General features: G+C 36.5%; 1 protein-coding gene across 1 annotated transcript in view; it reads right to left on the bottom strand.

Moving 5' to 3' along the window:
* The window catches only part of TRAM1 (translocation associated membrane protein 1), a 392,129-nt gene that overhangs the window by 886 nt on the left and 367,663 nt on the right, over window positions 1-23,580 (bottom strand). The gene's annotated exons all lie outside the window — the stretch shown is intronic.

Genomic DNA, 23,580 nt, shown 5'->3' with positions numbered 1-23,580 from the left:
TCTAGGTTGTCAAGTTTGTAGATATAGAGTTTTTCCATAGTATTGTTTCATTATTCTTTTTTTTATTATACTTTATGTTCTAGGGTACATGTGCACAACGTGCAGGTTTGTTACATACGTGTACATGTGCCATGTTGGTGTGCTGCACCCATTAACTTGTCATTTACATTAGATATATCTCCTAACACTATCCCTCCCCCCTCCCCTAGCCCCACAACAGGCCCCAGTGTGTGATGTTCCCCTTCCTGTGTCCAAGTGATCTCATTATACAATTCCCACCTATCAATGAGAACGGACTTAATTAAGAAAATGTGGCACATATACACCATGGAATACTATGCAGCCATAAAAAAGGAGAGTTCATGTCCTTTGTAGGGACACGGATGCAGCTGGAAGCCATCATTCTCAGCAAACTATCACAAGAACAGAAAACCAAACACTGCATGTTTCATTATTCTTTTAATGTCCACAGGATTTATAGTGATGCACCTCCTCTTTCATTTATGATATTAGAAATTTGTGTTCTCTATATTTTCTTAGTTAACTTGGCTAAAGGCTTATTAATTTTATTGATCTTTTTGAAGAATCAGTTTTTGATTTTGTTGATTTTCTCTTATTGATTTCCTATTTTTAATTTTGTCTCTTCTCTAATTTTTATTATTTTTATTATGCTTACTTTAATTAATTTACTCTTCTATTTTTGGTTTTCTATGGTGGAAGTTTAGATCATTTATGTTAGATCTTTCTTCTTTGCTAATATATGTTTTCAACGTTGTGAATGTTTTTCTAAGCGCTGGTTTTGTTGTGTTCCAGAAACTTTGATAAATTGTACTTTTAGTCTGCATTTAGTTCAACATATTTTCAAATTTCTCTTAAGATGTTTTCTCTGACCTAGGTGTTATTTAATCTTCAATTATTTGGAAACTTTCCAGCTGGGTTGTGATTCCTTGTATTCACCTATCTGTTCCTTTAGTTTTGAGGGCAGGGTTTTCCTGTGACCTCACTTCTTTGATGAATATAAGAAGACTTGTTGATTTCTCAGTTTGTTCAGCTTTTTATTGTCATTCAGATGGAGTGAGGACTTCTAAGCTCCTTACATGCCGCACTGGAAACCAGAAGTGGTACCTATTTTTCAAGTGATGAGTAGTTACTTGCTGAAGAGGGTGTGACCTTGCTCTAGAACCTGGTGACTCTTTTTCTGGAATGTGCCAGAGACTCCAAAGAGTGTCCTCTCCCCCCACTCATGGATCTGCAAGCTCATACGACCCAAGTGGCAGGAAAGGTTGAACCACAACTTGAACCTGCTGCAAAACCTTTTCTTGACTTGGGCCCTATTTAACACTACTCTCCTAAGTCACCTAATGGAAAATGAATTAGGGCAATATTCTCAAGTGTGACTTATGCTGACTTAAAATACAAATGTCCACAACAAATATTCTATCTCTTAATGGCAGGGGGTGAATGGAGCAATAACTCATCCTTTACTTCCAAGAGGTTTTCTTGTAATGTCTCTGACTAGTGTACTTATCCAAAATTTACCAACATGGTAAAATGGTAAATTATCTATTTATTGTTATTACACACAAGTGTATTAGCAGAGCATCTAGTGTACTTGACACTTTCTCCTTCACATGAAGTTATCAATACATTGGACCAATGTATCATTTTTTTTTCAAAAATTCAAGGCAATCAATATCCTTATTGACTACATTTTGGAAAAGAGTATTAGAATTAACTTAGACCTGGGGAAAGACAGTGAATGTAAACTACTATTTTCTCCATATAAAATGAAATACCTCTAGTTCTCTTTACTAAAAGAAATGGAAGACATTGTATAGTTACAGCAATATCAGACACTAGGGTGGCACCATTTTTGTTGATCTCTTCCAATAAATACAACAAATCCAGTATAGGTTTGGGCCACAGAGCCATTGGAGTCACTCAGGCATTGATTTATAACCTGACAACCATAAGTCTTAATTCTAGCCACTATGATGGAATTTGTGAACACCTAACATCATTGCCATCTCAAAGCTTGTCCAATAACCCTCAAATGAAGTCTTATCACTGTTTTAAAAAAAATTGAATCTAGACTGATTGAAGACAATAAGAGGAGGAAAATACTATCCATTGAGTACTTATTTGATCAGGTATTACACATGTCTTATTTATCTAACTCATAAAACTTTGAAAAGATAAGCATTATTGTCACTTTTTTTTTTTTTTTTAACAGATGGGAAATTAAGAGACAGAGAAGTTAAATAATGTTTTCCAGAAGGCTTTGTAGAGAAAAATACAAGGTCCATCAGATCCCCAAAGCCAAGTTTATTCATCATTCCATATGATATAAATGAATCCTATCTTTCTAAAGAAGGTGTTGAAACAAAGTTCTTAGGCCTGAATATTTGTTAGAGAACATACAGAACACGTGGTCCAATAGTCTTGTTCTGTGGACTTCAGTAGAGATATCTGGTGGTGCTCAGGAGGCTACAAAGTCTATGTCTTGAGAGTGAAGCTGCATCTCCTCTGGGAGCCAAGGGTTCAGCCTGAGTAACAACCTAAACATAATAAACAAAAACACACACATGAACAACGAAAAGAATCAGTCAACAAAGGGAGGAAAAAATTAAAATTAGAAACAGATTTGTTTAAAATTTTCCATCTTAATGTTTCTTGGTAAACAGAGCATAAAATTGTTATAAAATATAAGGCACAAAAAATAAAAATAAAAAAATTTCCATTTATGTCTAGGCTCATCTAATGGTCTTCTCAACAAGTTCAGAGGTTGTCCTCCAGGAATAGTTTAGCAAGTCAGAATATAGAGTGACTGTATTTTGATGCAGACTAGGGCAAACACCTTAATAAAATATGCATTGCATTTATTTGTGTTTTTAAAGTAACAGTCAATGATTAGCATTATGCTGAACACCTTCATCAAATGGAACTTATTTTGAAATAGAATTTTTAATTTTTTTTTTTTAAGAAACAATAAAAACATCAAAACTTTTGCACTAACTTAGTGACCCGGTATTTGGCAGTTATGGATGGACTAAGATACCTATCAGCACATGGAGTATTTGGTCCATGACGAATGATTATGCTATTTTCTGAAATCATCTTCCTCTCCCTGTCCATAGTGATCATGAGCTACCACATGGTCCTCACCATACTTCTACCCCTGACCTTTGACCTCCATCCTTCACTCTCACTAAGACATCTTAGTTATATCTTAGCCCCTGCCATCTTGAATCCATGTCTTATATACCAAATTCTGTAATACCTCTTTTGGTTGACCACATCTGCCACTTTTTTGTTCCTGTTAAGTCTACTCACCCTTTCCTAATGATTTCAGCCTGTCACCCATTCTGCCTTCATGTGCCTCTCTCTTCAACCAGACTTTACAGTCAGATGGAGCTAAAGTGCCCTCATTACCACATTAGATTCTTAAATGTTAACTTGCCTTTCCTTTTCTTCCAACCTTCCCTTCTTCCCTCTCCCACCTTCTTGTTTCCTGCCAGCCCTGTGCAACTGCCACTGTCTGTTTCTCTCCTACTCTTTAGGCTTGTAGTCTCTAGAGATCAGAGGCCATGAAACCATGCTGATTGAGCATCCTGTTTGATGCTGATTGGGCATCCTGTTTGATGCTATCTGTGCAGCACTGGTTAATTTTATAGTTATGTAAACTTACTAATTAGTTAAATCTGTAGTCTCTTTTCCTGAGATATTTTCCTAGGGAACATTTAAACCAATCTCCCCTTCATGTGTTAACTGCTATCTTGTGCTCTCAGACTGAGAAAACTAGCAGGGAGACTGAACTCTACACTTTTGGCCTCAGTTCTCCCTCTTATAAAATCTCTCAGCCAGTGTGTGCTATCTTCCCAGCTCAGTGTTTTTATGTAAAATGTACTATGCTGTCCACCTTGGCTTCCTTTGATGTTCTATTGAGCCATTTCAATCCATAATGGCTGACAAAGGGTGTACCATTGATAGAAAAACTCCTGGAAATAAGCAAAAAAGAAAGATGGCAGAGTGTGGTGGCTCATGCCTGTAATCCCCGCACTTTGGGAGACTGAGGTCAGGAGTTTGAGACAAGTCTGACAAGCATGGCGAAACCCTGTCTCTACCACAAATATAAAATTAGCCAGGCATGGTGGTGGGAGCCTGTAATCCCAGCTACTCGGGAGGCTGAGGCAGGAGAATCGCTTGAACCCAGGAGGTGGAGGTTGCAGTAAGCCGAGATTGCACCATTGCACTCCAGCCTGGGAATAAGAGTGAACTCGGTCTCAAAACAAACACACACACAAACAAACAACAACAACAACAACAAAAAGAAGGCTCATGCTGGCTTTTAAAAGGGTAATTTTCAGGTTTCTTGAGACATCCTCAAGAACATTGTCTAATCAGAGTGCTTTGGCTTCAAACAACAGAAAAACTGGACTCATAGTGGTTTAAATAATAAAGTAAAATATATTTCCTTATCTCCCTGGAGGGCTGGTTTCAGAATTGATATAACAGTTTGACATCATGAAGAATGTTAGTTTTTTCATCTTTTTTCTTTGCCTTTCCCCATTTTTAGCTTTGGTATCTTGCCTCATGACTGTAGGGTAGCTGTAGTAGTTTTAGAGATGATCAAGAGATAGCAGCATTTGGTTACAAAAAGAGGCTTTCCCTTCCAGAGCCTCCATTTGGACAGTGAACAAAGCTTTCCCCAGAGCCCCCAGTAGACTCACCAGCCCCTGACATGGCCTCTATGACTGGCTAACAGTTATAATTCACCTTGTGACTTGGTGATGGGAGAAAAGGTTGAACACCTAAGCAACTCCAAGAGTAAATCCTAACAGACTTTATTTATAGGAGTCATGATGCATTATTCCTGGTTCCAATGTGGCACCACAGTTCTGGTGACTCTTTTGGGAACTTCTCTGCCCTGGATTTGTGCACAGGAATAAGCTGCTGCCACAAGATCCACGGGGCCTGACAATACACTGTGCAACTCTTTAGGATCCTATCTGCCTGCATGTAGCTTTCAGGCCCATGATGGCATCTTCCCATTTCTGCTCCATCCTAATAGCTCCTGTCTGCTGAGACACACCATGTATTCATTTATCTGCTATTATTCAACTGCCTCCTTGAAGGTCTACTCAGGAAGATAGGCTATGATCTTCTCCACTCTCATACCCTTCAAATCTGTGGACATTGTGTTATTACCTTCCACCCTCCACCCTCCCTTCTCTCACAGAGCTCAGTCCAAATGGCACAGGGCTCAATCAGTATCTAAACTTTTTTCCTCTGAAGTTTCTTTCCCACTCCAAATCCTCCTACTTTGGAAATCTTTACATAATCTTATTGGTGTGAAGATATACTTTGATTTATCAGGATTTTATTTGCACCAAATTCAGCACCTAGGCTTATGAAACTCAAAATGCAAACAGGTGTATTTGTGCACTGAAGTGTTCCTTATGTACGCTTAAGGAGCACTTAAGACTGATTGGAAAAGTGTCAAAAAGCTTTACAGAGAAGGTTTTTGAAAGGAGGGTTAAAAGATGGGAAGGAATTTTCAAGACTATTGAGGAAGCCAGGGTATGGAGGGAGTATCTCCAGGAAGAGGGTCGTTCATGGGCAGGCACAGAGCTGTATGAGGACATGAGTTGTTCTGAGACTAGCAGTGTTGGAGATGAGGCCTAAAAGAGGCTCTGGCAGTAAGAATTTGATAGAGCATTTTGATTTTATCATTTGGTGTAATGAGGCCCAACTGAAATACTAACAGAAATAGGTCAAGGACATGGTCCAAACTATGAACTATAAAAGTTCTCTGGCAGCAAATTGAAAGGATGACTGAAGATGGGTAAAATTTGAAGCGCTAAGATCATCAGAAGGTTCTGATAGTTCTTCTATAAGGAAAAACAGACAAAAGGCCATAATATGTCATTAGTATGAAAATGGCAGCAGTGGCGGTGATATAAGAGGAATAGCTGATAAAAAATAATGATTGATTCAATATAGAGAATAAATAGAAAGGACAGAGTTAGGATGACTTCTCATTCTGGCTTCAGTAAGTCAGTGATGGTGATGTAATTCTACAAGATAATGAATGTAAGCTGTAACATGCTTGTGGGGGAAGAGAAATCCCTCATTGAACATCTTGAATTTAACAGTGCTCCTTGTCAAGCTGAGTAGAAGGCATTGACACTGGACATATGGGTCTGGAACAGGCAAGATGCTAAAGCTAGCTGTAAACTTGGAAGTCATAAGCAGCAAGATTATAACAAAGTCATGAGCATGCATAAGATCATCCAGAGAGAATATGTAGACTGCGTAAGGAAGGGGAGGAGTGAAGAAATAGAAGAGAAGGAGCCTTGAGAACATCTTCACTGAGGATGAGAAGCCACAAAGGATACTAAGTGGCAACTAAGGAGAAGAGCCAGGTCTACTTCAATGGTGAGGGAAGAACTGGATTTGAGTAGGTTCAGAAGGGAATGGGAAGTGTGAAGGCAGAGGTAGTAAGTGCGATCACTCTTGGCAGAACTGTGTTCAGGAAAGAAGAGAATAAAAGTTAAAGGGAAATGTGTTGTCCAAAGGAGAGTTGTAGTTAGGAGAGGGATAAGGAAGAGCAAAAATGATGATCAGAGTCAATACATAAACAAGGTAATTCCAAAGGGGCAAGAATCAAGATCTCACAGTTAGGTGATTGGCTTCAGAAAAAACGCAAATCATAAAGTATGTGAATGTTTAATATAGGAAAATTTTAAAGTACGTAATTGGTTGCATAGGTTAATGGAAGAGTTAAGAAGCCAAGCAGGAATAGTAATTTACCCCAGAGATTAGCATCAGTGGGAAACCACTACCACTTCTAGGATAGAGGAACAGAGAGAGAAGGCAGTGCATCTGAAGCCCAGTGGCCTGTACTTCTGGGTAGAAGTGAGCATTGCTTGTGAATTACTCCCAACTCACAAGCAATGTTTCCCCAGGGAGTCGAAGTCAGCCTGTAGACTCGAGGCTGCACAGGAGCTGCAGCTGCCTGAAGGACAAAGGAAGAGTGAAATATCTACAGGCTCTTCCTGTTCCACCTTCAACTACCCACCTGTGCTTTCCACTGGAGGAAACACCCAGAAGCCAGGCTGGAAAAGGCAGCCTATAGAGATCAGGCTGCTGAAATACAGAAAAGAGCAGGGGAAGGGAAGAAATGGATCTGAGAGCAAATAGACCACAGACAGGAAGGACATAATACTAACTTCAACAGAAGACTGAGGTTTTGGAGTAGTCATTGAGAAGAGAAGGAGCTGATAGTTCATTAAGGACATGGCATAGGTGAACGTGAGATTGGATACCATAAATCTGTACTGGCATCCATCTGTATGACCACATGGCATCTGCAGTGGTTCTGAGTAACCCAAATGCAGGAGGAGAGAAGAAGGATTTGTAGACTTCTTTAATTTAATTTAATTTAATTTTACTTTATGTTCTAGGGTACATGTGCACAACGTGCAGGTTTGTTACATATGTATACATGTGCCATGTTGGTGTGCTGCACCCATTAACTTGTTATTTACATTAGGTGTATCTCCTAATGCTATCCCTTCCCCCCTCCCCCCACCCCACGACAGGTCCCAGTGTGTGATGTTCCCCTTCCTGTGTCCAAGTGTTCTCATTGTTCAGTTCCCATCTATGAGTGAGAACATGCGGTGTTTGGTTTTCTGTTCTTGTAATAGTTTGCTGAGAATGATGGTTTCCAGCTGCATCCATGTCCCTACAAAGGACATGAACTCATCCTTTTTTATGGCTGCATAGTATTCCATGGTGTATATGTGCACATTTTCGTAATCCAGTCTGTCATTGATGGACATTTGGGTTGGTTCCAAGTCTTTGCTATATGTGAATAGTGCTGCAGTAAACATGTGTGTGCATGTGTCTTTATAGTAGCATGATTTATAATCCTTTGGGTGTGTACCCAGTAAGGGGATGGCTGGGTCAAATGGTATTTCTAGTTCTAGATCCTTGAGGAATCACCACACTGTCCTCCACAATGGTTGAACTAGTTTACAGTCCCACCAACAGTGTAAAAGTGTTCCTATTTCTCCACATCCTCTCCAGCACCTGTTGTTTCCTGACTTTTGAATGATCGCCATTCTAACTGGTGTGAGATGGTATCTCATTGTGGTTTTGATTTGCATTTCTCTGATGGCTAGTGATGATGAGCATTTTTCATGTGTCTGTTGGCTGCATAAATGTCTTCTTTTTAGAAGTGTCTGTTCATATCCTTTGCCCACTTTTTGATGGGGTTGTTTTTTCTTGTAAATTTGTTTGAGTTCTTTGTAGGTTCTAGATATTAGCCCTTTGTCAGTTGAGTGATTGCAAACATTTTCTCCCATTCTGTAGGTTGTGTGTTCACTCTGATGGTAGTTTCTTTTGCTGTGCAGAAGCTCTTTAGTTTAATTAGATCCCGTTTGTCAATTTTGGCTTTTGTTGCCGTTGCTTTTGGTGCTTTAGACACGAAGTCCTTGCCCATGTCTATGTCCTGAATGTTATTGCCTAGGTTTTCTTCTAGGGTTTTTATGGTTTTATTTTGACAAACCTGACAGAAACAAGTAATGGGGAAAGGGTTCCCTATTTAATAAAAGGTGCTGAGAAAACTGGCTAGCCATAAGTAGAAAGCTCAAACTGGATCCCTTCCTTATACCTTATACAAAAATCAATTCAAGATGGATTAGAGACTTAAATGTTAGGCTTCTTTAATTTTATTCTCCTCAACTCAAAGACTCCTAAATCTTCGTTTTCCCTTTTGCCTATGCCTGTCTTCTTTGGGCTGACTCCTCCACCTTTGCATGTGCTCCCAACCCTCCAGTATCCTTGGGAGTGTTCATCCACTGATCCTACTCAAGCTGGCATTGCTGTTCTTTCCCTCTGTTGATTCCTTCTCCTTTCCCTACAAGATTCTGACTCCTAAACCTAATTAAACCCTTCCAGCCAATTTTTGTCTTCCTTTATTTAAATCTGTTCTACCCTTTCTGTTCTATCCTTATTTGTTCTATCCATTACTGAGAACTGGGATGAGGAAATCTGACTATTACGCATGTCTTATTTCTGTTATTTTGGGTTTTGCTCTATGTTGTTTGAAGCTTTGATGTTAAGAACACATATATTTAGGGTTCTTATGTCCTTTTGAGGAATTGACTTTGTTAGCATTAGAAAATGATTTTATATCTGGTAATATACTTTGCTCTGAAATATACTTTGATAATATAGCTACTGTGGTTTGCTTCATAGTAGTGTTAGCATAGTACGTCTTTTTATTATTTTAGTTTTAACTATTTATGGCTTTATATTTAATGTCGGTTTACTTCAAATAGAATACAGTTGGGTCTTGCTTTTGTTTGTTGAATCTGGTGTTCAGGTCATTTATATTCAATATGACTATTATATCATTTGACATAAATCTACCAGCTTACTATCTATTTATCTTATCTGTTCTTAGTTTTCCTTTTTGTCATGACTCTTGGTCAGTTGAGTAATTTTCATGATTTCATTTTATTTAGTTTTTGGCTTATTAGTTACTTCTATGTTTTTTCGTCCTAATGTTTGATTTTGAGTTTATGCTATAAACTCCAAATATATCATAGCCTTCCATAAAGTAATATGTGACTTCACATACGGTATAAAAACTTTTTAACAGTATACTTCCAATTCCCCTTAGCAAATTGTTGTCATTCATTTTGCTTCTACATAGTTCATAAAGATTACATTATTTGTGGTGTTAATAATTATCTTTTGAAAAGACTTGAAAATAGGATAAAAATTTCTTTATTTGTCCACACAGTTACCATTTTCTGTGCTGTCCTTCTTTATCCTTTCTTTCCACCGAAGAACTACCTTTAATATTTCTTATAATTTAGTTCTCCTAGTGATGAATTTAGATAGTTTTGTCTAAAGAAGTCTTTATTATACTTTTGTTTTTGCATGATATTCTCTCTGGGTACAGGATTCTGGGCTCGTGGCTTTTTTCTTTCAGTATCTTAAGATGTTACTCCTCTGTCTTTTGGCTTGTTTCCAACAAGAAGTCAGTCATTATTTCTATTTTTATTTCTCAATATATATAATGTGTTTCTCCATTACTGCTTTTAATATTTTCTCACTATCACCTGTTTTAAGCAATATGATTATAACATTTTGGCATAGTTTTATTCATGCTTCTTGTTTTGGGGGCTCATTGAATTACTTAAATCTTTGGTCTTAAAGTTTTCATCAAACTTGGGCTTTTTTCAACCATTATTTCTTCAAATACTTTTTTTCTGTCTCTCAGTTTCCTATCCTTCTGAGACTCCAGTTTCACAACAATAAACCACTTTAAGGTGTCACACAGCTCAGAAATGTTCTGTTTATCTTTTTTTTAGTCTTTGGAAAACTTTTGATGTTTTCTATTGCTATGTCTTCAAGTTAGTCAATCTTTGCTTCTAAAATGACTGTATTTTAACTAAGCAATGTATTTTATTACATTGTTTTATCTCTTGAAGTGTAATTTGTATATTTCATATTAGGAAAAGAGGGTTCGCCTTGAGTAAAAGAAAAACAGTCTTTAGGGACCTTAGATGCATATGTCCACATTTGCCACCTTTTTTTTTTTCCTATCTGATTAAAGCCTGATTTAATAGGGAAAATTATTTTCTCTGACTTTCATATCAGACAACTTTGTGTATCTAAATTTTATAATTTTCAATAAGTTGCAGAAATGGAAAAAATCTATGCGTTTTAAAAAATATTTTACAAGTACAGAAAAAATGTAAAATAACTTGCGTTACTCATTTATGTTTTGGGTAATCCTTAATGAATCCGTTGATGGTTGTAATAAAAGAAGCAGAGAAATACAGAATATTTTCATTTATCATATACTTATTTTTATGTCTTAGAAATATTATATTAAAACCTCATAATAGCATGTCCTATCTTTTCTGCTTTCCCAGACAAAACAGAAAGAAAATTACACTGTCTTGTGCCTAAGATGAAAAATTAACTGTTATGATTCCTCTGTTTATTTGTGTTTTTCTCTTATTTCCTAAATTTTAAAAACTCAGGAATGCTAATTGCAGTTATTATACATTTGGGGAAATAAAAAAGAGTAAGTTTTCCTTCAATGTAAGTATTTACATTTGGGGAAATAAAAAAGAGTAAGGTGTCCTTCAATGTAAGTATTTGATCTAAAAGGATAAAAACAAGCCAGAATAGGACAGCACATGCATTAAGTCCTGTACAACGAAGAAAAGAAACTAGTGAGACATGATTTAGAGTATTTTTAAATATTTAAAAATGTACAAAAATATGGATAATGAACAAAAAGCCATAAAATATTTGAGTGTTTTTAAATTGTAATTATTAGTGATAGCTGTATGTTTTATAATTGTCTCTAAGATGCAGACACAACCACCATTAATGTAGACATAGATGTATCTAAGAAATCTCAAAATAATTACCCTCAACCACCTACTTTCTTCAAATATTCTTGTCTTATGCATTTTTTTCATACTGAATGATGCTGATATAGCATAGAGATGTGACATTTACTATAACAAAAAACATACCTCTATGTGGTTTATACACATACATGGCTATTATCAAGTTCCAAACTCGTATGGAAACATCTCTGTGACATATACATATTAATTTCAGAAAAGGTTATTTGAAATTTTTAAATTAGTTTAAGCACTTACCCAAATTTGTCAAAGTTATTACAGGCTGCATGAAAGATGATTATACTGTAGATAATTTATACTATAAATATTTGTATTCAATCCACTAACAGCTTCTCCAACCTCTGTAATAAATATAAAATAATACTAGTTTATAACGGGGCATGATTTTTTATACAGAAGGAGGAGGTAATTGCTTCTCATCATATATAGCATGTCTTTCAAGTGTTTTTAGAAAATAAGGTTAAAAATTCACTGTAATGCGAAAATAAAGATAATATCAAGAGAATCAGCATAATAAAAAGTTGACTTTTTTAAAGTAGAAAAATCTAGCGAGCATGGAATAATAAAAAAAAAAGCATTAAAAATGATAAAACATACACAGCTTTGAATCCAGCAGAGTTTAGAAAAACAATGAAATAGGCCAGGCGCGGTGGTTTACGCCTGTAATCCCAGCACTTTGAGAGGCTGAGGCGGGTGGATCACGAGGTCAAGAGTTCATGACCAGCCTGGCCAAGATGGTGAAACCCCATCTCTACTAAAAATACAAAAAAATTAGCCAGGCATGGTGGCATGCACCTGTAATCCCAGCTACTCCGGAGGCTGAGGCAGAGAATTGCCTAAACCTGGAGGGGCAGAGGTTGCAGTGAGCTAAGATCGCGCCACTGCACTCCAGCCTGGGCGAGAGAGTGAGACTCCATTCAAAAAAAAAAAAAAAGAAAAACAATGAAATAATATTAAAAACAACTTGATTTCAATAATTTTACAAAGATGAATGGAATGTACATATTTCTAGAAATATATAACTTCCCAAAAGAGAAAGAATAGAAAATTCGAAAGGCAATAGCCAATAAAAAAATTGAAACAATAGTTAATATTATTTTAACAACAACAACCACAAAACAGTAGGCCCAGAAGTTTTCATAGATAAGAACCACCATACATTCAAGAAAAATTATTATTCAAAATTTTTACAAAATTTTCTAAACAGAAAAAAAAGAGAATAATCTCTATGGTAGTTTGTAGTATGGTTCCTAACTTTTCCTTCACTCTCTAGAATAAGATGGTACACCCACACTCTATTCATATGGTTTTCCCATGGACTTTAGGCTTGGCTGTGTAAAGATCACGTGCCAGGGACTGGCTGCTCTCTAATCTGAGTCCTGGCTTGAGGAGACATGTGGAACCCAGCTGAGCACAGGGCAGGGCAGCTTGGCTGCAGCCAGCCTGCAGACTGCCAGACAAGAAATAAGTATTTGTTACTCAAGCCACTTAGATTTTGGGGTTACTTGTTATCAGAATATAAATTGATGAATACGGTTGCCCACTCATTCTATGAGATAGTGTAACCTTGAAACACGAAGCTAGAAAGGAAGAAGAAGCTAGAAGCTAAAAGACAGTAAAATCCTAAGTAAAATACTAGCAAACTTAGTGATTTTTTCTTTTTCTTTTCTTTTTTAGACAGAGTCTTGCTGTCGCCAGGCTGGAGTGCAGTGGCATGATCTCGGCTCACTACAACCTCCGCCTCCCAGGTTCAAGTGATTCTCCTGCCTCAGCCTCCTGAGTAGCTGGGACTACAGGCACATGCCACCACACCCAGCTGATTTTTGTATTTTTAGTAGAGATGGGGTTTTACCATATTGGCCAGGATTGTCTGGATCTCCTGACCTTGTGATCCACCCGCCTCAGCCTCCTAAAGTGCTGGGATTACAGGTGTGAGCCGCCGCGCTCGGCCCAGTAATGTTTAAAGAAGATTGTACATCATAACCAGTTTTGTTTTATCCCAAGAATTCAAAGTGGCTTAGCATTGGAAAATCTATAAATATGACTCAACATATTAAAAGATTAATGGAGAAAATTCATATAACTGAAAACATGCAGAGTACACTTTTAATCACAGGCAATATTTATTCAAATAACAAAGAAATCTCTTAGAAAAATAACGATAGAATGCCAACGTTGTTGTCTGTGGTAAAGCATTAGAAACATTCTATCTAAAAACTGTGAAAAAGACAACTATACTCAATAATATCATTTCTATTCACCAGTGTATTCAAGGTATTAGCACAATCAGACAATAAAAAGAAGAGATTGTAGAAGATGAAACAAAACAATTCATATAGAAGATAATATGATTGCTTCCATAGAAAACCCAAATATGATTCACAGATTAAAAATGGAACTAATGGTAATAAAATATATCTGGACTTCTGGTTTCCAATCCAGCACATAAGGTACTTGGAAGTCATTAATCTGTCTTAACAAGTAAAAAGCTGAATAAATGGAAGAACCAGCAACTCTTCTTGTATTTATCAAAGAAGGTAGGTTGTATAGCAAACCACTGCCCCCAAAGTTGGAGTGACGGCCAGGTGAATACAGAGAATCACAGCTTACCAGATCGGAAACCCACAAGCAGAGATCCTGCATGAACTGGTATCAGAGTAGGGAAACCTGAACTGGAACTGACAAATTGCTGGAGACTCAGTGCAGACCAGCCTGGCAAAGAAAACCCTCAGGAAGCGCAGTCCTGGGAGGACCATGCTTTTGTGAGTTTTACCTAAAAGAGCTCTAACAGGTCCTCACAGTGAATTTTGGAGGAAAATCTCACACTTGAGGCAAGGGGAGGGACAAAATAACCATTTTGAAACACCCCACAGCCTTCTGTTCTTAACAAGACCTGTCCTCGAGCAAAACAGTTTTACCAGAGCCTTGCCTGGTGGGGTTTTATCAAAGACTAACTGACCTACGGAAAGGGGTTATTCAACTCCAGTCACTGCAGCCATTCTGGCCCACTTAAAGAGGAGAAAAACCTGAGAAGCACACACAAAGTTTACAACTGAGGGGCACAAGCTCACCAAAGACTAAAACCTAATCACAGGACGATAGAACACTTCCCCTCCTCAGGTGCCTTACTACCACACAACTACAGGACTATGCCATGGAGTCTGGGTTTCAAAAAATTACAACGCATACAAAGGCAAAACACAGGATTTTATGAGACTGAACAAATATCAGAACCACACTCCAACATGGCAGGGATGATAGAATTATTAGTCTGTGAATTTAAAAGAAGTGTGATTCACACACTAAGGGCGCTAACAGCTAATGGAAAAAGTAGACAACATGCAAGAACAGATAGATAACATAAGCAGAGATATGGATATTCTAAAAAAGAATGGATATGCTACTAAAGAACAAAAAAGAACTGTTACAATAAAAAATACTGTAACAGAAATAACAAACAGCTTTGATGGGCTCATTAGTACTCAACACACGGTGGAGGAACTAATCCCTGTGCTTCAGAATATGTCAGTAGATACTCCAAAACTGAAGATAAAGAGAAAAAAGAACTGAAAAAATTTGAACAGAATATCCAAGAACTGTGAGACAACTACAGAAGATCTAACATATATGTAATAGAATACAAGGAGAAAAAAGACAGAAAAGAACAAAAGTAATATTTTATGCAATGTTGCTAAAATCAGACATTAAGCCACAGATCCAGGAAGCTGAGTGAACACCAAACAGACATAATACGAAAAAACTACACCTAGCCATATCATATTAAAACTTAAGAAAATCAGAGACAAAGAGAACAATCTTTAAAGAGGCCAGAGGGAAAAAACTTCGCCTTATCTATAGAAAAGAGATAAGAATTACATCTGACTTCTCAGAAAACATGCAAATAGGAAGAAGCTGGAGTGAAATAATCAAAATGTTGAGATAAAAACCCACTAACCCAGAATTTTGTAGCACATAAAATTATACTTCAGAAGTGAAAAACATTTAAGATTTTCCACACAAACAAAAACTTAGGGGACTTGTTGTCACACACTTGCCTTGCAAGAAGTGTTAAAAGAATTTCTTCAGACAGAAAGAAAGTGATATCGATCAGAAACACAGATGTCACCCCAATCAAAATCCCAGAAAGTTGAATTGTGGGAATCAACAAATTGATTCTAAAGTTACCTGGAGAGGCACAAGACCTAGAATGGCCAACACACTATTGAAGGAGAGCGAAGTCAGAGAACTGACACTATATGACTTCAGAATTTACTGTAAAACTACAGTCATCAAGACAGGGAAGTATTAGAAAAAGAAATTGACAAGTAGATTAATGGAACAGAATAGAGAGCCCAGAAAACAGACCCACAGAAATATAATCAACTGATCTTTGACAAAGAGCAAAGGCAATACAATGGAGAAAAGATAAACTTTTCAACAAATAGTGCTGTAAGAATGGGACATCTACATGCCAAAACAACAACCACCACAAAAATAAACACATGGAGACATAGATCATACACCCTTCACAGAAATCAACTCAAAATGAATTACAAACCTACATGTTTTATGGATATGAAGATGCCATATTGTAAAGAATCCCCTAAATTGATCTACAGATTTAATGCAATGAAAATCCCAACAGAGTTTGTTAAGGAAATATTCAGGATGATTCTAAAATTTATATGGAAGAACAAAAAACATGAAGAGCCATAACTTCTTAAGAAGTATAAGCTGGGAGACCTTGCTATACCAGTGATAAAGACTTCATATAAAGTTATGATAATTAAGAAATTGTATAGTGTGGATAGCTATTGACCAATGAAACAAAATAGTGATCTCAGAAACAGATTCAGGCTTGTATTTAAACTTGACTTACAAGATAGCAGACATTGTATGTCCTTGGAGAAAGGGCGCCTAATTCAGTAAGTGATGCTGGGACGCTGAAACGGAAGTGATAGTAGATCTCTACTTTACACCATAAACAAGAATTATTTATTGATAGACTAAAGGTGAAAATGTGAAAGGGAAAAAATAAACTTCTAGAAGAAATAGAGGAAACTATTGTTTACATCAAATTAGAAAAGCATTTCTTCAACAAGAGAAATAAGCATAAACCATAAAGAGAAAGATGAATAAATTCAATTTTATCAAAATTAATAATATCTTAAAATATTTTATTTTATTTAAAATTGTTTTTATTACTGCTCATTTCAGAGCAGGGGTCATCCATGGGCAGTGTGCCCGGAGTAGCTCAGAATTAATAACTTGTTCATCAAAAAATTGCTAAAACATGAAAGGACAAGTAACAAAGTGGGGAAAGATATTTGAAACCCAAATAATTAAGTACTAATATTATACACACATATACACACATGTACTGAATATAACGTATAAAATTTCCAGTAATTCAGTCATAAAATGGCAAAGAACTTAAAAAGAAAATGGGTAGGCATTTCACAGGAAAGGAAACATAAATGCTCAATAAATATGAAAAGATGCCCAACTACAGGAACACACATTAAAATCACAAAGCATATCATTTCCTGCCACCATGTTCACAAAAATTAAAATGGCTGGTAAGTCAGATGTTGATTAATGTATTTCTTTGCTAGGGCTGCCATAAATTACTACAGATTGGGTGGACAATTATTTTCTTACAGCTCTAGAAGTTGGTACTACAAAATCAAGCTTCAGGCAGGGTTGGTTTCTCATGAGGCCCACCTTCCTGGCTTGCAAATGGCTACCTACCCACTGTATCATCACATGGCCTTTCCTCTGTGTGCACATGAGGAGAGAGGTATCCAGGGCCTATTCCTCTTTCTATAAAGATATCAGTCCTATCAGATTAGGGTCCCCTTCCTTATGACTTCATTTAACCTTAATCACCTCCCTAAAGGTCCTGTCTCCAATTACAGTCACACTGGGGATTGGAACTTCAACATATGAGTTCTAGGGGACACAATTCAATCCATAACACTAAGGATATGAAACAATGGCAACTCATAATTTCCTGGTGGTGGTGGTGTGTGTGGTATATTGCTTTAGCAATTTTAGAAAACATTTTCAGACTTCAGCCAACAACCACAGACTATACATTATTCTCAGCACACAGAACATATTCTAAGATTAGCCACATGCTACAAAGCAAGTCTCAACAAATTCAAATAAATTGAAATCATACCAAGCATCTTTTCAAACCACAGTGGAATAAAAATATAAATCAATAACAAGAGGAACTCTTAAAATCACACAAATATATAGAAACTAAAAAATGTGCTCTTGAATGACTTCTGGGTAAACAAATAAAATTAAGGCAGAAATAAAAAAATTATTTGAAACAAATGAAAATAGAGACACAACATATCAAAATCTCTGGGATGCAGCAAAAGCAGTGTTAAGAGGAAAGTTTACAGCACTAAATGCCTACATCAAGAAGATAGAAAGGTCTCAAGTTCAAAATCTAACATTACACATAAACGAACTAGAAAAACAAGAACAAACTAAACCCAAACCTGTAGGAGAAAAGAAATAATTAAAATCAGAGCACAACTACATGAAAATAAGACCAAATAACATACAAAGGCTCATCAAAACAAAAAGTTTTGTGTGTGTGTGTGTGTGTGTGTTTTCTGAAGAATAAACAATATTGGTAGATCGCTAGCTAAAGAAGCAAAGAAAAAAGGAGAGAAGATCCAAACAAGCACAATCAGAAATGACAAAGGTGACATTATAACCAATCCCACAAAAATACAAAAGATCCTTAGAGATTATGATGAGCGTCTCCATGAGCACAAACCAGAAAGTCTAGAGGAAACAGCTGAATTGCTGGAAACATACAACCTCTCAAAATTTAATGATGAAGAAATTGAAACCCTGAGCAATTCAATAACGTGTTACTAAACTGATTCAGTAATAAAAAACCTACCAAACAAAAAAGGCCCTGCACCACATGGATTCATAGGAGAATTCTATCAGACTTACAAAGAAAAGCTGGGACCAATCCTACTGAAACTATTACAAAAAATTGAGGAGGAGGGATTCCTCCGTAACTCATTCTACAAAATCAGCATCATCCCAATTCTAAAATTAGTCAAAGACACAACAAAAAAAGAAAACTACAGGTCAATATTCTTGATGAACACAGATGCAAACATCCTCAACAAAATACTAACAAAACGAAACTAGTCACACAGCCGAGAGATAATCCACCACGATCAAGTGGGCTTCATTCCTGGGATGCACCATTGGTGCCAAATAAGCAAATCAACAAATGTGATTCACCATATCAACAGAATGAAAAACAAAAAACATATGATCATCTCAATAGGCACAGAAAAAGCTTTCCATAAAATCTAAAATCTCTACAAGATAAAAATCCTCAACAAACTAGGCGTGAACGAACATACCTTAAAATAATAAGAGCCACTGATGACAAACCCACAGCCAACATCACACTAAGCAGGCAAAAGTTGTAAGTATTTCCCCTAAGAACTTGAAAAAGACAAGGTTGTCCACTTTCACCAGTCTTATTCAACATAGTACTGGAAGTCCTAGGCACAGCAATCAGGCAAGGGAAGGAAATAAAAGACACCCCCAAAGGAAAAAAGGAAGTCAAATTGTTTCTCTTTGCTGATGATATAATTTTATATCTAGAAAACCCTAAATATTCCACCAAAAGATTTCTGGATCTAATAAATGATTATAGTAAAATTGCAGGATACAAAATTAATTTACAAAAATCAGTTACATTTCTACATGCCAATAACATTTATCCTGAGAACTAAATCAAGAATATAATCCCATTTACAATAGCTGCAAAAAGAATATAATACCTAGGAATACGTCTAACCAAGGGGGTGAAAGATCTCTACAAGGAGAACTGCAAAACACTGCTGAAAGAAATCACAGACAACACAAACAAATGGAAAAACATTCCATGTTTGTGGATTGGAAGAATTAATATAATTAAAATGTCCATACTGCCCAAAGCAACATACAGACTCAATGCAATTTCTGTCAAATTACCAACATCATTCTACACAGAACTAGAAAAATACTATCCTAAAATTAGTATGGAATAAAAAAAGAAAGCCCAAATAGCCAAAGCAATGCTAAGCAAAAAGAACAAGCTGAAGGCATCGTATTACCCAACTATACTAAAGGCTACAGTAACAGAAGAGCATAATAATGGTATAAAAATAGACATATAGAATATGGAACAGAATAAAGAACCCAGAAATAAAGCTGTATACCTAAACCCAACTGATCTCTGACAAGGTCGACAAAAATAAACAATGGGTAAGAACTCCCTATCCAATAAATGGTGTTGGAATAACTGGCTAACCACATGCAGAAGAATGAAATTAGACCTCTACTTCTTACCGTATCCAAAAATAACTCAAGATTGAAGACTTAACTGTAAGACCTCAAACTATTACACTTCTTACGATCACCCTATGCAAATAATTTATGATTAAGTCCTAAAAAACAAGTGCAACAAAAATAAATATTGACAAGTGGGACCTAATTAAACTAAAGAGCTTCTGCACAGCAAAAGAAACTATCAAAAGAATAAACAGAGAGCCTACAAAATGGGAGAAAATATTCACAAACTATGTATCTGACAAAGGACTATGCTCAGAATCTATAAGGAATTTAAACAAATTTATAAGCAAAAAACAAATAACCACATTAAAAAGTGGGCAAAGAATATGAATATACACTTCTCAAAAGAAGATACACAAGTGGCCAACAAACATGAAAAAACGCTCAACATCACTGATGATTAGATAAACCCAAATCAAAATCACAATGAGATACCATCTCACACCAGTCAGAATGGCTGTTATTAAAAAGCTGAAAAATAACATGTCAGCAAAGTTGCAAAGAAAAGAAATGCTCATACGCTGTTGGTGGGATTGTAAATTAGTTCAGCCCCTGTGGAAAGCAGTTTGGAGACTTCTCAAAGAACTAAAAACAGAATTGCCATTTGACCCAGTGATACCATTACTGAGAATATACATAAAGGAGAATAAATTGTTCTACAAAAAGACACATGCAGTTGTATCCTTTTCATAGCATTATTCACAATATCAAAGACATGGAATCAACCTAGATGCCTATCAGTAGTGAATTGGATTTAAAAAATGTGGTACATATACACGATGGAATACTATGCAGCCATAAAAAGAATAAAATCATGTCCTTTGCAGCAACATGGATACAGTTGGAAGCTATCATCGTAAAATAATTGACACAAACAGAAAACCAAATACTGCATGTTCTCACTTACAAGTGGGGGCTAAACATTGGGTACACATGGAAGTAAAGATGGGAATAGAAGACACTGAGGACTCTAAAAAGTGGGGAGGGAGGGAGAGCAAAAGAGTTAAAAACCTCCTTTTTGGGTACTCTGTTCACTATTTGAGTGATGGGTTTAACTGAAGCCCACATCTCAGCATCACACAATGTACTCCTGTAATGGCCTGCATGTGTACCCACTAAGTCTAATTTTAAAAAAAATAATTAAAAGTAAGTAAATTAATGAGCAAACAACTTACTGTGAAAACATTTACCACCAAACAAACCAAAACCAAAACAAAAAAAGAACATTTTGACAATACCTAAAGCGTTAAGGTTGTGCATTCTCCATTGCTTAGCAAGAGCCTGGCATGAGCACTCTTTGGCATGAGCATTTCATAAATTTGCTAGATTTAGCAAATAACAATGTAGACCACCTATTTAAATTTAATTCCAATGATATGACAAAGTAAATTTTACCAGAAGTATGTCCCAAATATTGCATGAGACATCATTATATTTTTAAAATTATTTGTTGTTTCTCTAAAATTCTATTTTAATTGGGTGTCGTATATTTTTCTTTGGCAACTCTAGAAATTTATTTACATGTGCACAGGAAACATGTACAAGATTGCACACTGTAGCATTGTTTATAATACAAAAACGAGTGAACAAACTGGAAACAAACACGCATTTGTTCACTGGAAATGGTATAAATAAACTGTGGGATATTTAAAAGCAAACGTGTCTCAAATGTGTTACACCCGTCTTCTAGATGAATGTCATGAACTTGACATGGAGAAGAAAAAAGCAAGTCACAGAAGAAATACACATAGACTAATTCCACAGATGTAACTTCAAAGTTATATAAAGGAAATAGTTCATTTTTAAAGATTTGTTTAAATGTGGGACTACAATGCAGCTATGCAAGGGGAAGATGAACACGAAATTCAAGATAGCTATCACTTCTGGGGAAGGCAAAGCATAAGACACGATAGCACATAGGGTACTTTGAAGGTGTGGCTATTTTTTTTCTCCTGGGCACTTGAGTTTATATTTTATCTTTATAATTTTTTAAACACATATTCACGTGTATATGTGTGTATATGCATATATCTGTATTCTTCTGAATGTCTGAAACAACTTTATAGGAAATGAAATATCCTGAGACCAGGTGCGGTGGTTTATGCCTGTAATCCCAGCACTTGGGGAGGCCGAGGCAGGCGGATCACCTGAGGTCAGGAGTTTGAGACCAGCCTGACCAACGTGGAGAAACCCCGACTCTACTAAAAATACAAAATTAGCCGGGAGTGGTGGTACATGTCTGTAATCCCAGCTACCTGGGAGGCTGAGGCAGGAGACTCTCTTGAACCCAAGAGGCGGAGGTTGCAGTGAGCCGAGGTTGCACCACTGCACTCCATCCTGGGCGACAAACGTGAAACTCCATCAAAAAAAAAAAAAAAGAAAAGAAATGAAATATCTTATTTAATAAGAGCTTTAGTAAATACATTTTTTCATTTATTTCTGAATGAATAAATGTAAATCAGAATTATATGCATATGTATGTATATTTTATTCATTCATTTCTGAACTAATATATGCCAGACCTTGTTCTAGGGAGTCCATCCTACCTATTCAGAACAACATTTCTCTCATTAAGTCCTCACTTGTTGCGTGGACTTGCTCCATGCCTGCTATGGAGAAGTAACTTATCAGTGATAATTGGTATCATGATCACAAGTCCCTGAAGGGTAAGTAGATTGCCTTAGGCAGCATAGTTAATAAATTGCGAATCCAGGATGGAACCTAGGTCTGATTTCAAAGTCCAGGTCTTTTTTCCAGTAGATTTTATGTCTAAAGCCTTCCACTCTAAGGAACAAAATGTCCTCAAGCACTCTTTGTTAGTTAAGTTGAACTTCTATATTCACAGTCATTAAATGTATCATATTATGGAGAGGTAATAAAATAGTATAGGAATGGAAAATACCAGAGTGCATCATACATGATAAGGGTAATTACTATTACATCAATTGTTTTTTTGTTTTCATATCTGTGTCTATGTGCATAATATAATTCGTACTATGGGTCGTAGTCAAAACATTTGCAGGCCTCTAAAATAAAGAAATCATTCTTTCCTCCTCATCCAACTTTTCCTAATTTTCTCCTAATTGTACTTTTAACAAAACTAAAAAATAGAAAGCCAACACAGAGTATGGACATCTTTCAGTTGACCTACCAATAATTCCAATTTTTAAAGTCTCCCAAACTGACTTCATTAGCTCTTCCAACATTCCCTGCCTTGCTGAATGGCCGCATCAGTTCACACATAGAGATGGTATTCTATTTTCCTGTATTGTCTTCCCCAACAGTTGACTTTTTGTGCTACCACCATCATTGAACCTCTTCAAGTAAAGCCTGTCAAAATAGGTCTCTCAGTCTCCTGTTTTTGTTTCTGTTTATCTTTTAATCATTTTAAATTGCTTCAATTCGCTATAGAAGACTGAACTTTCTGAAGGGCACATTTGATAGTGTTACTCCTCTGCTTACAGCTTTATAAGTTTCCTTATGTTCAAAATGGGGTTCAAACTCCTTGGCAGTACACAGAATCCTTGCCCCACCCTGTTTCTGCCCGCTTTGTAACATTTCCTTCACTCCCTCTCCAACAACAATTGGCCACTGTGGACTATCTCCAGTTCCCCTAGTGCATCATACCCGCTATCATCTCGACTACTGAGTGCCTGACCTCAACAGTCTCTGACAAGCCCAACCTAGGTTAGGATACTCTGCACTTTTCTTTTTCACATCATGTGAAGGG

Source organism: Chlorocebus sabaeus, chromosome 8, assembly GCF_047675955.1.
Source record: "Chlorocebus sabaeus isolate Y175 chromosome 8, mChlSab1.0.hap1, whole genome shotgun sequence".
In the NCBI taxonomy this organism is placed as follows: domain Eukaryota; kingdom Metazoa; phylum Chordata; class Mammalia; order Primates; family Cercopithecidae; genus Chlorocebus; species Chlorocebus sabaeus.
This window is presented reverse-complemented; position numbering and strand designations above follow the sequence as displayed.